Source organism: Lithobates pipiens, unplaced genomic scaffold (genome assembly GCF_037356315.1).
Source record: "Lithobates pipiens isolate NorthernLeopardFrog02 unplaced genomic scaffold, aLitPip1_a1.2 Scaffold_8, whole genome shotgun sequence".
NCBI classification, from domain to species: Eukaryota; Metazoa; Chordata; class Amphibia; order Anura; family Ranidae; genus Lithobates; species Lithobates pipiens.
This window is the reverse complement of record NW_027507903.1, coordinates 448184815-448198304: the sequence shown is the minus strand read 5'-3', so window position 1 is coordinate 448198304 and position 13490 is coordinate 448184815. Positions and strand designations below refer to the sequence as shown.

General features: G+C 42.1%; 1 long non-coding RNA gene across 1 annotated transcript in view; it reads left to right on the top strand.

Annotated features, from left to right (window-relative positions):
• Positions 1-13490, top strand: part of LOC143960080 (uncharacterized) — a 59948-nt gene that overhangs the window by 35272 nt on the left and 11186 nt on the right. The window contains exon 2 of the long non-coding RNA XR_013270256.1: positions 5669-5756. This is a non-coding gene — a long non-coding RNA (uncharacterized LOC143960080). The remainder of the gene's footprint in view (positions 1-5668; positions 5757-13490) is intronic.

The following is a 13490-nucleotide window of genomic DNA, read 5'->3' as shown; positions in this document are numbered from 1 at the left end:
TTTAGACTTTATTCTCTTTTGAGTCTGGTATGCATTGACCCTCCCCACAGTAATGGGAGTACAAACCCGCTGAGGGATGTTATCGTTTCTTATTTGTAGACATTCCTTCTGAGGGGTCTGGTTTTCTCTCTTCCTCTTCCCTCTATTCAGTTTGGAGTTCACTGAAAGGCATGGGCACTCGGTTGACTCCCTCACCGGGGCCCTCTGGCATTTCCCGCCGGCTGGCGGTTATCTATCTTCTTCTTCTTGGGCCTGGAACATCTACTGGCGAAGTGGCCACTGCCCCCGCAGTTGTAGCATAGCGTCTCTTCTCGGTCTCGAGTGGGGCTTGGTGTTGGTGTATCTGGAAACAACTCCTTCCTAGGACTTGGTTTCTCGGCTCCCCCTTGACCTTTCGCCATCATAGCAGTCAACATCTCCATCACCTGGGACATCTGTAACTTCAAAGTGTCCACCTCCTTATCTCTAGCGGTAGTCATGGCCGGTGTAACTATTGCTACCGGTTGTTTGACGGGCTCGGTGAGATGTTCTTCCCTTTTCTCTTCCAGTAGGGCCTCTTCCTCTCTGATCATTCGGATGAGGTCAGTGTACTCCAGATTCTTCCCATCCAGTCGGGCACGCAGTGTCCATGCAATAGGATCCATGGGTTGAGCTCCCCTCAGTACCTGTTGAGCACGGGCCTCATCTACTTTTCCTGGGCTGATCCCCTTCTTTAGGATCATCCTATGCAGGATTTTATCTAAACGTCCCATGTAGTCTGATTTTTTTCACCTTTCTTCTGGTAGCAATGCTCTAACTGATAAGCAAGCTCAGAGATTTTCTCTGTCCCACCAAACACAATCTGTAGTACATCTAGGTACTCCTGCGCATTATAGTCTGTCCTGCTCATCTTCAGGTTGCGTACGGCCTCTAGAGCAGGCCCCTTTAGACTTTCCACAATCCTCTGCTTCTTTCTGCGCTCTGGAACTTCCCATTCCTCTAGTGCCTGAGTTGCGCTATCTAACCACTCTTCAAATCCCTCTTCTTCCGAAGGTACAGGTTTCCTCCCTGAAAACATCTGGAGTTTTCTGTACCCCGACATTGGGTAATCTGTGGGATCCTTCTTGCACTGGGCCACAATCTCCCCCAGGACAGCACACAGTTCTGCGCTAAGGGTGGCCGGTGCTGATCTGAGACTCTCGGGTGAGGTACGGGCCGCAGCCTGCGGTGATCCCGTTGGCGATGGCTCCTCTACGGTCTCAGTCGACCATTTCTCCCCTGGGAGGCTAATGACCACTGACTGCCTTGGGTCGGCCTTAGCCGCTTCACACCACGCTCTGACTCCCTGTGGTTCCATGCCGGTACCTCTGGCGTGTTCACCGCTGTCTCAGAAATCCCGGAAAGCCCCCACGTATAGCGATACCCTCACTTAAGAGGGCCGCAAGTTTGGTTTGGGTCCTGAGCACAGCTCCGCCAACCCCCCGGCAATCTGCACTACCCACTCTGGCACAGTTAGTATCTAGCAATACACATTAAATCACTTATACTCTAAATATGTGTGTGTGCGTGTGTGGGTAACTCAAGCTCATAGACAATCTTTGAAAGTATATAACTGATTTTACTTGTTGTTTTATAAAAGGAATAACATAAATTGAACATTTGGTTTGCAACACATAAGCAGGTCCCTGCAGTAACCAGTAATAAAGATAAACAGAGTAATCAGCACAATAAAGTATTGCTATGCAACTCTAACGCTGCCCTTTTTCAGCTACTTCCCCGCATGGGTAAACTAACACCCAGCACTATCTACCTATGCAGTCAGGCCTGACTGATCTAGATGGAAGTCCAGTAAAACAATATTCGCTAGCAATCTTTCGGTGGTGCACTTGAAGAACAACTTTGTAATCCAAACGAATAATAAAGATAAAGCATCTGTCTTTAAACAGCTCTCACTACCCGGACAAGTCCAAGTCCGGTTTCTCTGCCTTTTCGTCTAGGAACAGGAATCCACCGACCTCCGAGTCTTCAATCCTTCTGGTGTACTGCAGCAAGGAATGAGAAAATGTCTCTCAGGTGCAACTAGGCTGGCAGAGAGCTCTTTGGAAAAGAGCACAAGGCCCAGGCTTCAGGCCTTGTGCCTCAGCAGTTCAGCACAGATCTCCTCTTGCTAGGAGAGGGGGGGTGTCCAAAGAGAGCGAACTAGGCCTCTCCCCCTCCTTATATGCCCTCCCCCATAAGTCTCTGGGGCATAACTCAAAACATCCTGGGAACCAGCGGGGTTCTGGGAACAGTAGTTTTATAGTCCTTAAAGAGACCCCGCTACATATCTAAAACATTTTTTTTCTCAGTTTAGGCCGATATGTATTCTTCTATATATATTTGGTAAAATAAATCGCAATAAGCGTATATTGATTGGTTTGCGCAAAGATTATAGCGTCTACAAAATAGGGGATAGATTTATAGCATTTTTATTATTATTTTTTTTTACTAGTAATGGCGGCAATCTGAGATTTTCATCTTGACTGCAACATTATGGCGTACACATCGGACAATTTTGACACATTTTTGGAACCATTGGCCTTAATACAGCGATCAGTGGGATTAAAAATGCATTGATTGCTGTAAGAATGTCACTGGATGTGAAGGGGTTAACACTAGGGGTCGGTGAAGGGGTTAACTGTGTTCCCTGGGAGGTGATTCTAACTGAAGGGGGAAGGGGACTAACTAGAGGAAGTGACGGATCGCGGTTCCTAAGCTAATAGGAACACACAATCTGTCACTCCTCTCAGAACAGAACAGGGAAGTGTGTGTTTACACACACTCGTCCCTGTTCTTTGTCTCCTGGTCACGATAGCTCGTGGCCGGCGGTCATTGCACATCCATCTGATTCCTGCAATATTTAACAGTTCACAATGTGATCTGCGAACCATTTTTGGGGTGTCATTAACTTTAAAGTGACACCCTCAGCGGTTTGCAGATGTCAGTGTGAACCAGTGTGCAATTCAGGTGTGATGCATGAAACCCGCACAGGAATAGCAGTTTCCCACATTGCCCCAGTGTGAACCAGGACTCAAAGTGAAAAATTTCAAAACAAAATTCTACTAGCGTACAGTGCACCCGGAAAGTATTCACAGTGCTTCACTTTTTCCACATTTTGATATGTTACAGCCTTATTCCAAAATGGATTAAGTTTGTTATTTTCCTCAAAATTCTACAAGCAATACCCCGTAATGACGACATGAAAGAAGTGTGTTTGAAATCTTTGCAAGTTTATTAAAAATAAAAAAATAAAAAAAAATTAAAATCACATGTATGTACATATTCACAGCCGTTGCTCAACATTTTGTTGAAGCACCTCTGGCACCAATTTTTTTTTAAATAAATTTGCAAAGATGTCAAACAAACTTTTTATGTTGTCATTATGGGGTATTGTTTGTAGAATTTTGAGGAAAATAATTTAATCCATTTTGCAATAAGGCTGTAGCATAACAAATAGTAGAAAAAGTGAAGAGCTGCGAATACTTTCCAGATGCACTGTATGGGCAATCAATGAATAGGACTAAGGTGACTTGTAAACTTACACTGAGATAACAGAAGTTGTTAAAGTGAGGCACAGTATGTGTAAAATATATTACTAACAATACAAAAGACATATCTTTATGCTACCTTTGATCTTTACATTGCTATGGAAGTAATACAGTATATAAACTGCGGTTCCTGTGATAAAAAGTGGATGGGAACATTTGTGTCACATGAGCACAAGCACAAGGGGCACCTACAAACAATAGTAAAAATGTATGTCAAGTAAAAAATGTTTTTTTTTTTTTTTTTTTTTAGTATAGGATAGAATGGTGACGTATTTGAACCCTGCCCCGATTTTCACAGCCAACCATGGCTCAGTTAGAAAGATTTACTCTTAATTTCTGTACTGCAAACAATGCTTCAACCAGACATGAAGTGAGTAGAAATTTGCAATAGGCACAAAAACAGAAAAAAATGTCTTAGGGCTCATTCACACCAGCCCTATTGTGCTGCATTGGGAAACGACTGCTGAAATGACATCTGACAAGTATGTGAAAAGAAGTCTAGAGCTCTACCTACTGGCTAAATATGAAAATACAAAATGTTCTATGTAATATTTCTGACTCACTTGACTTAAAGAGGAGCTCCAGGCTCCTTCAGAAAAAAAATAAAGTCAGCAGCTGCTGATTTTCAATATTAGGGCACTCACCTGTCCAGGCATCCACCATTGTCCTCACCAAAACCGTTTACTCAATCAGCTATCAGGTTCTGGCGCCGCCATCTTGACTAAGGGAAACTGCCTTGTGGCTTTACAGCTGGCTTCCTACTGCGCATGCCCGAAGCACGCTACACTTTGTGAATGGGCCGCAGTTTTCTGGGGACCTAACTTCTGGCTCAGTTTGCCATGGCGCAACGAGCCGGAAGTGGGAGCGAGTACCTGTCAAAACGAAGTACCTGACCCGCCCCCCCCCCAAAAGCTGCCAAATGTGGCAGTGGAGGGGGGAGGAACCAGACAAGCGTCAAGCTCTACTTAAAGTGGAAGTAAACCCATTGATTTAAACAGTTAAAAAAAAAAGGAATGCCGGGAATGCTAACTGCACATTGGCTGTGCTCTCAGCCAAACTATCAAACCATCCAATGGCTGGTGTCATAACGAATCACATGTGCAGCACCATAGCAGTTGAAGATTAAACAGAGGCAAAGATGGCAGCTTCCTTGGCTGAAAACGATAGGGGAGTTTTACTTCCACTTCAGTTATTAAAAACCCTAATTTTAAGCTGAACCCCATGCGGATATTAAAAAAACAACACCTATTGGGCACAGTTGTGTATTCACCAAAAACAAATGTATTTTTAAATGTGACTAGTGTACCCGAACTGGAAATTGTAATTGGCTGTACAGATTCAATCAGACTGGGAGAGGGAGGAGCTGTACTAGTAGCCAATCAGCTGTGCTGCACTGCACATGTGCTGATAAGGGAAATGCTGACAGGAGTAGAGCACAAAGTGAGTAGAGAGATGGGCTCATTCGTTTGTTGCTGCTGCACTGTACATTCACAGGCTGGGGGTTGGGAAGTGACCAGGCTGAATGACTAAACTGCAGTATAGAAAGTACACATCAGCTGCCTGTGCTGTCTGACAGTATGTGTAAATCTCAGGGCTGCATAATTATAAATCCTTTTTGGCAGTTCGTCTATGTGTACTTTAATTCTGTTTAGCTATGTACCTGCTTTAAAGTTCTGCTTGACAATGACTCCCCACAGAGTCACTTTTAAACTAGATCCGCTAATATAATAGCATCAATATTTACCTTTCCAGTAGCCCCGTCTTCAAACTTTGCTGCTTTGGCGCTTCCCATTATTCAACGCTCTCAGGTGTGTTGAATTCCTGCTCCCCCCATTGCATTTTGTGGTTTCTTCCGTCAACTCATACACCCTGTAAGTGATGTAAGAGCCAGTGAGATGAACTACTGGGTGCAGCAGGGGAGTGAGTATTCAAACACCCGGAAATGCAGACTAGCCGCAGCTCCTGGGGAGCAGCAAGGCGGCAGAACTTGAAGACACAGATGACAGGGCCACTTTACCTAACCAACTATGAATGTATATGACAGTACTGTAACATTTCATGCTTTGGAAATTATATTCTTTATCCTAATTATCTTTTGTCAGGTGTGTCCCCAAACTGTGACAAAAAGCAATCCCAAAATGCCTGGTGAGAACAATGACAAATGCAAGCCACAACCTGTAGTGGTAAAATGTAAGTAAAATATTTATTTTTAAAGATTCACTCTATATTGTATCTTGACCCGCTAGAATTCATATCTTTAACCATGCCCCTGCCGCTAGGCCATGCTCACTGCAGTCAAGGCTCCCTTTCCCTATTGGGCTCAAGGGGCCGTCATTTCAGGACACCACGGTACACACTACAAAACTAAAATATACAATACCGTGTGAGGAGATATCTAAACAATTCTTACTCAAATGATTTCAGTTTTAAAGTCTCCTCCTGACAATGATTTAATTGCTGTCTCTGCCTTTCTATCCCATCCCCCTATTTCTTGTACTGTTTCTTGTATGTCACAGAAAGAGAAAACTCCTCAATTGGGACAGAAATACAAACCTAACAGAAATTTAAGCTGCATTCACACCTGAGTGTTTTCAGCTCAAAAAATGCCAGAAAAAGCGCCCGCAAAACGCCAAACAAGCAAAATCACATTCATTTCAATGGTACCTGTTCACATCTGAGCACTTTGTCACCTGAAGAAAAATACCTGAAGCTAAAAAAAGTACATGAGCTTCTTTTTGGGCAGATTACAGGCGTTCTTCTGCTTTTTACATTGGCGAACTTTTTGACTTGTGCAAAATCACAGCAAAAAAACTTGCAACTTTCTGCCTGAAAATGAAACGCTCAGGTGTGAATGCAGCCTTAAAGTAGTTGTAAAAGCTTGATTTTTCTTTCTAAAATAACAAACATGTTACACAGTACTTACCTGCTATGTGCAATGGTTTTGCACAGAGTGACCCGAACCTCCTCTTCTAGGGTCCCCCACTGGCACTGTCCTCTTCTCTTCTTGGTGTCTGCCCCCCATAGCAAACCACTTTTTATGGGGCAGATGTGCTGGCTTGCTCCTAAGCCAGGCTGTGTACATCTGTTGACACACACAGTGCTCTCAGCCTCACCCCTGCTCCTTCTTTAGAGGATTTGATTAACAGCAGCAGGAGCCAATGGTTCTTGCTGCTCCCTCTGTTGCCTGTGGGGAGAGAAACAGAGACCAGCGCCTCTGGATTGAGTGAGAACTCAGGTAAGTATATAGGGGGATGAGGGGGACATTTTTTTTCCTTAATACAGGGAATGCATAAAGGTTTAAAAATGTTCTGCCTTTAGGAACACTTTAAGGCTGAGTGAAATCTTGTAGTGTCATATAAAAAAAAATTGCCTTTATAAATGCCTCTTAGGCCCCTTTCACACTTGTGCGACCTGAAAGTCACGCAATTTTTTTGCAAAATTTTACCACAATTGTTTGCTGACACTTTGATGCGACTTTAACCCCTTTGCTGCCTAATTGTGTGCGGGGTATTTCACACCATCCGGTGGCTACAGACACAGGAAGCCTTCTGCCTGTCAGGTGAGTGCATTCAGGCGGCACTACTGCAGCCTGATCGCTCTCATACACCCCCAGTACACCCCCCGTTCGTGCAATCCTGCCATGCTTACTGAGCTCCGCTTGCCCATTGCCGGGACAGTCATGGCAGGTGCCGGTGGGTAGAGGGGAATTAGAAGAACAGATACACTGCTCTCCTCCACTTCTTGCAGTGACCCGGAAAGCAACATCTGACGTCACTTCCGGGTCACATTCTCGGTGTTCCCGGCTCTCTTTGGTGGTGTACGATGTTTTGCAATGCGATCTGCATTGCAAAACATTCAGTGAAATACAAGGGAGACATGAAGGGTCTTTTAGACTGTTTGTCCCCAATGTGATGAAAAAAAAGTTAAGTAAAATAGTCAGGGAGTCTACATGTGAAAACATAAATTGCGATACACATGTTACATATTGCCGCGTACACCGGAGTGAGCAATAATTCTAGCACCAGACTTCCTCCATAACAATAAACTGATACCTATAGGGGGCCTTTGAAGCGTAGCCCATAGAAAATATAGGGTACTGAAGTTTGACGCCATTTCTTGGGCACAAAAAATTTTTTTTAGGTTTGGCATGTTGGGTATCTATTTACTCTGTGCAACTTCATCTTTTATGTTTTACCAAAGTAATTTATAGCTGTTTTTCACAAAAAAAAATCACGTTAGTGTGTTTTTTACTGAAATATTGCGTTTCCTAGACCTTTGCGGTAATAACACGCAACATAAAAATTTGTAACTTCTGCTATTTTATTCTCTAGGGTGTCTGCTTTCAGAAAATATATAATGTTTGGGGTTTTGTGTAACCTTCAGGCCTAAAATGATTTTTTATAGATGTGTGCAAAAAAAATGCAAAAACGGTTCTGGCAGCGAAAGGATTAAGCAATGCCTGTATAATCTTGAGGTCTATGGACCTCAAATCGCAACAAAATCAGACCAAAGTAGTGCAGGGACTACTTTGAAGTCGCTGCAACTTCAAGTCGCACAGATATATATTCATTAGAAATCATGGGGTACAACCACTCATGTGACTTTGCAGTCCCAAGTCGCAGGACAAGTCGCACAATTGTGAAAGGGGCCTTAAAGGTGCAGTAGAGTCAGAATTGCAAAGCAAAGCTTGAGACACTTACAAAAAATGTGTCCTATATGCTCAGTACATCACTTTTTTATTCCTTAGTGTACTAGTCTCCCTAGTATGATACAGTTGGGAATTTTAGCAACTGTCGATTGAGTCAGTCAATTTAAAAATGAGATTTATTTTAAATCAAATCACAGGGTACAGTTAAAGTGTTACTAAACCCAGGACCCTGCATTCACTATATCTGGTCTCCCACAGTACACAGAGCATGGACACGCAATCATTTTAGTAAATATGAACTGCTAAATACCTTTTCTCATCAGCAGTATATACTGCAGCTGTTGTGTGACTTCTATTAGTGTCTGGTAAAGCTTGTAGGAGGGGTTTTCATTCTCCTCTGAGGCTGCAGGCCTGGCTCTCTATCCGGACAGTGCTGATTGGCCCTGTGCTGATCACATGCACTCACCCATGAAAAAAAAAAACTCTCTAGCAATACACAGCAAACTGAGCATGTGCAGCCTGACTCCAGTAACTCTGTCTTATTCGGACATGTTGTGGGAACAATACAAGAAGAGGAGGAGCTGTGCCTACAGGATCAGACATCCTTTTTACACAATGCAGAGGATAGACCCCTTAGGTTCCTCAGTGAATATAACAAGCATGCTTTACTGCATATACAGACTGTTTTTACTGTTGTAGGTTTAGTAACACTTTAAGCCTGGTACACACCACTATTTTTTTTTCCTTCAACCCAGCCGGGTTGAAGAAAATAAAATGACAGCTCAGGTCGGAGCTGCTGTACTAACAATCTAATGTTAGCAAAGCTGTGCTATTGTGTTCTGACTGGGGGAGAGCCCCCCCCTGCCAGAACACTCCGGTCAGCGCTCTCAGCTATCGGCTAATTGGAAGCCAGTCGGCAGACCTTTTTTGGTCATCAGCCTTCAACAGAAGCCAGCCACCATACACACGGACCGAATGTGGGCCGGTTTCTATTTAACCAGCCGACATTCTGCCTGTGTGTACTAGGCTTAAGAACAGGCAAGGAAAATAACGGGATTTATATTTTATGTAAAGCAAGTATGACCATGGACACAGTTGGTATATCGACATTGCAGTTCTCTAAATTTCTGTGCTATGATGTTTGTCAGAGATTAAGTCAGACATGAAATCAGCCTTTTCCCAGTACATAACAAGTTAATAATTTCAAGGGTGTAGTAACTTACAAAATATGTTCTCTGATAACGCTCCCTAATAACATTCATAGGAATTCTCACAGGAATTTTACTAGCACAGCAACAATGATGAAAAACAAACGGACATAAGGGAAAAGCATCTATTAAACGAAATCTTTACTTCCACATCCGTAACCAAACACAGAAATGTACCCCATACTTTCTTACACCATACAGTACAACAAACACATCACACATCCAAAACAGTACAAGCCCCTAATTTATTGGAGCTTTTCAATAAATTAAGAAAGTAAGTAACCTGATTAAAAATAATTCATATACGGTAAGCGCATACTCAAACTATTTTCTATAATTATATTAATATATTATATTATATTATATTATATTAAGTACTTAATACTTATATTAAATATATGTATAGGCATTTTTTTTGTACTCTTGGATAGAGTAGGGAATGTTTTTCCTTCTTTCTGTCAAAGAAATGCAACAGGAAGTTAGAATGCGTGTCCCAAATGATTGGGAATTATTGGGAATTCCCCTCATATTCCACACAGCAATACAGAGTTCAGTAGGGTAGCACCTACTACTTTCGAGTCGTGGATGTGATCTCACATATTCCCAGAACTGATATTTTGCTACCAGTTCCTTGGTATGAATGGATGAATGTCTGGGAGCCCGGGTTGCTTTTTATCTTTACTTTCCTGACAACCTTGTCATGAATGTTTTTATTGATGGTATGGTGACGGTTTTGATCTGCTTTTTTGATAACTAATTGGATTGTTGAATAAAAGTTTGATTTTGTAAATTCTGCAGTGAGTTTCTACATGGAACCTGGTTTTTGACTTGAGCTCCAGTTATATCCTTTTTGCATACTGACTGTTTGGTGCCAGAAACCCCACCCATATATAAGATGAGCCGGTTACCTACTTATTCATTGCATCTTAAGTGATGTACAGTATATCCTTTTTTAACTTTTTGAGTGCACCGTTTCTGAGAAATATTATCAACCTACCATTATCCTTACTTTTATTGCCATCATTCTGATCACCAATAGTATCAATTTAGTATCTCTACGTTCTATTATGTCCGACCTTGATTTTGTTCTCAAATTATCAAGAGTCATGTGTTACAAGGATTTATATATAGGAAAATTGTATTATTTTTATCTTTTATGTTACATGTTATCCCTGTTGTAGGGGGAAGAGATACAGCCCCCAAAATGCATTGGATTTTAGAACAGATTAAACTTGTGTTCAGACTCAAATTTTTTGGTATGGTGCTTTGATTTCAAATTTGTTCATTCCTTCCACAACCCAAAGTGATTATGGATTCCCTCTGGTGTGAAGAAGCTGCCAGATAATATACAGATTATCTGTATTTGCACTATTGTCATACTATTAGTGGATAACAATTTAGATTGAAATAATGTATAAAGAAATCTCAGGCTTTCAGTGCCTCATACCCACTGTTTCTTTGACTGTCCAGATGTAAAAGCAGTTTGTTTGGATAATAAACCTTCAGAAATAGTTTCTGGAACTGACATATTGTCTGAAGTACCTGGGTCTAGTCCCGGACACAGTGTTCCCTCCACTATCCAAAGACATGCAGGTAGGTTAATTGGCTTCTGTCCAATATTGGCCCTAGTATATGAATGGGGACCTAGGATTGTGGGCTCCTTGAGGGTAGGGACTGGTGTGAGTGTGCAGTGTACAGGAATGGGGACAGTTGTAGACACTCACTCAGGTTGAACTGGATGGACTGGTGTCTTTATTCAACCTTACTAACTATGAAACTATGAAACTATAATGAAATCAGTCTGCTTTTGCTTGCAAGTTCTGAATCTGATGGTAGCATCTTTTGAGTTCCATTTGCCAATTTTCACTTTTCACGTCAGACCTCTACAGTACAATGCAACATTCTATTGTCTCTGGACAGACCTGTTCATCTGTAACCAAGGCCTAGGTTGTCCCTGGGTTTGTGGCTCAAGAATCTGGCTCTGGAGTCAGTGGAAGTCCTTCCCATCTCTTGGAGGATCCTCAGGACAGATGCCAAACTGTTGGGCTGAGGAGATGTTCTGGGTACCCTGTTGGTGCAGAAGACTTGGTCTCAAACAAGGTTGATACCTCTCCCTCAGCGCTCATGGAATTTTTACAATAATGATTTGGAACAATATAAGCAGCCACTATAACAACAAATCAATAATATTGCTCGTGCTGCAGTGTTCACGCGCGAGGTAAACAAAAGATCCGATGACGTGGGTTGCTACGTGGTTGGAAAAGCATGACCAAGCAGCAACCCACGTTGTCGGATCTTTTGTTTACCTCGCCCGGGAACACCGCAGCACGAGCAATCAGCTGAGCGGTGAGAGGTATTCACAAGACAAGTGACGAGATATTTGGATTCATTTATTGCCTGTTTCATGCTTGGTTTAGTTTTTAATATTGTAAGTGAAAAATTGTAAGGGGATACTTTTTATCACTAAATAAATGTTACTGGATTACGCTATGTGCACTCTTCTTTTGCTTGTGGTGAGCAATACCTTAGATGGAGAGACGCAGTGCCTGCTGACAGTGATTGTTAAAACACAAGCATAATATCTATTGGTGTCTGGTAAGTGCATTGTCTTTGGGGATTATTTTACATGCGGTGTAGTGATGGGAGCCAACTGGACTTAACCTCGTAAGGACTTTGACTGATGGACGCATCACTTTTAAAGCATATCCGTAATTGGACTTTTTTCACAATTATCATTTATAGTGTAATTGTTTAGCACTACTAACGTTATGGTGGTATCTATAACATATTTTTGATTATTGATTTGTTGTTATAGTGGCTGCTTATATTATTCCAAATCATTATTGTAAAAATTCCATGAGCACTGAGGGAGAGGTATCAAGCTTGTTTGAGTATTTCTCCTTTTTTTAGATTTTAATTATAGGATCCTACTGATCCTCCTGACAATCCTAGGAAAGTTGTTCAGGAAAATGGTATAAAAATTGTATAGTGTGTCGCCAGCTTTAGGTTTTTCACTATCATACAAATCTTTCCCTGAATTGCAAAGCTCTAACTTGATCTTCTGTTCACACATTCTCTAAATTTTACCAGGACCAATTGAAGGTTTTAGCTTCACCTCATGGCTTCAGATGTAAGGGGTCCTTCTCCTTCTGACAGATCTTTGTTTTTTAGCTGTTTTGTGTCTGTTAGCACTTGTTTTCAGGGCCATTTTTAAGGCAGGGCAAAAGTGGCCCCACAACATCATTGTTGTGGGGCCCAAAGCAGCTGCCTCACGCTTGCCAACTATTATGATTTTTTAGTCCCGTGCTGTGTCCCTATATCTCAGTGTGAAGTGTTACTAATACTGATCAGCTCTGCCCTATTGCCGTGTACAGATGACTCACCTGCAGACCCTGTGTTTACATGTAAATAACCTGCATTGATATGTAAATAGAAGGGACATGAATATATAAATCAATGCTGCTGACTGGCTGCATTGATATGTAAATAGAGACAAAATTCATATGTAAATCATGCCCTCCTGAGGTCATATGCACCATCACTTCTGCTGAATGCTGCCCACCAAAGGGACATGCTTGAAAGTCCTGCCTACAACTGTGGTCATTAAGCCTAACATCAGCCTGTTCTGCAAAGGTAAGCAAATTGGAGGTGGAACCCTTTTTCCAAATAAGATGGTGCCACGGCACCGTGAATTGTGGTGCATGTGAATACACACATCTCAGCAGATGCGTGAGGGTGTCATTACCAATTAATGGCATTGCTCTGTATCTGCTAAAGGGCAGCATGTTTCTACGGTGTCAGGAAAGTAATTTTGCATGCGTTCTGAACACACAAATGTGAAAGCAGGCTAAATGTCTCAGTTACATTAGTGGGCATTGTAAAACTTCTCATTACATTGGGACTTGGTGTACAATCCTTTCATTCAGACTTGTGGCCAGTGTAAATGTCCCCCTTACATTGGTGGTCAGTGTAAAGCCCCCTTTACATTAGTGGTTCCTGTGACTGCTCCTATTACATTAGTGGTCAGTGTAAATCCCCATTACATTGGAGTTTTCTGGCTATTGATGG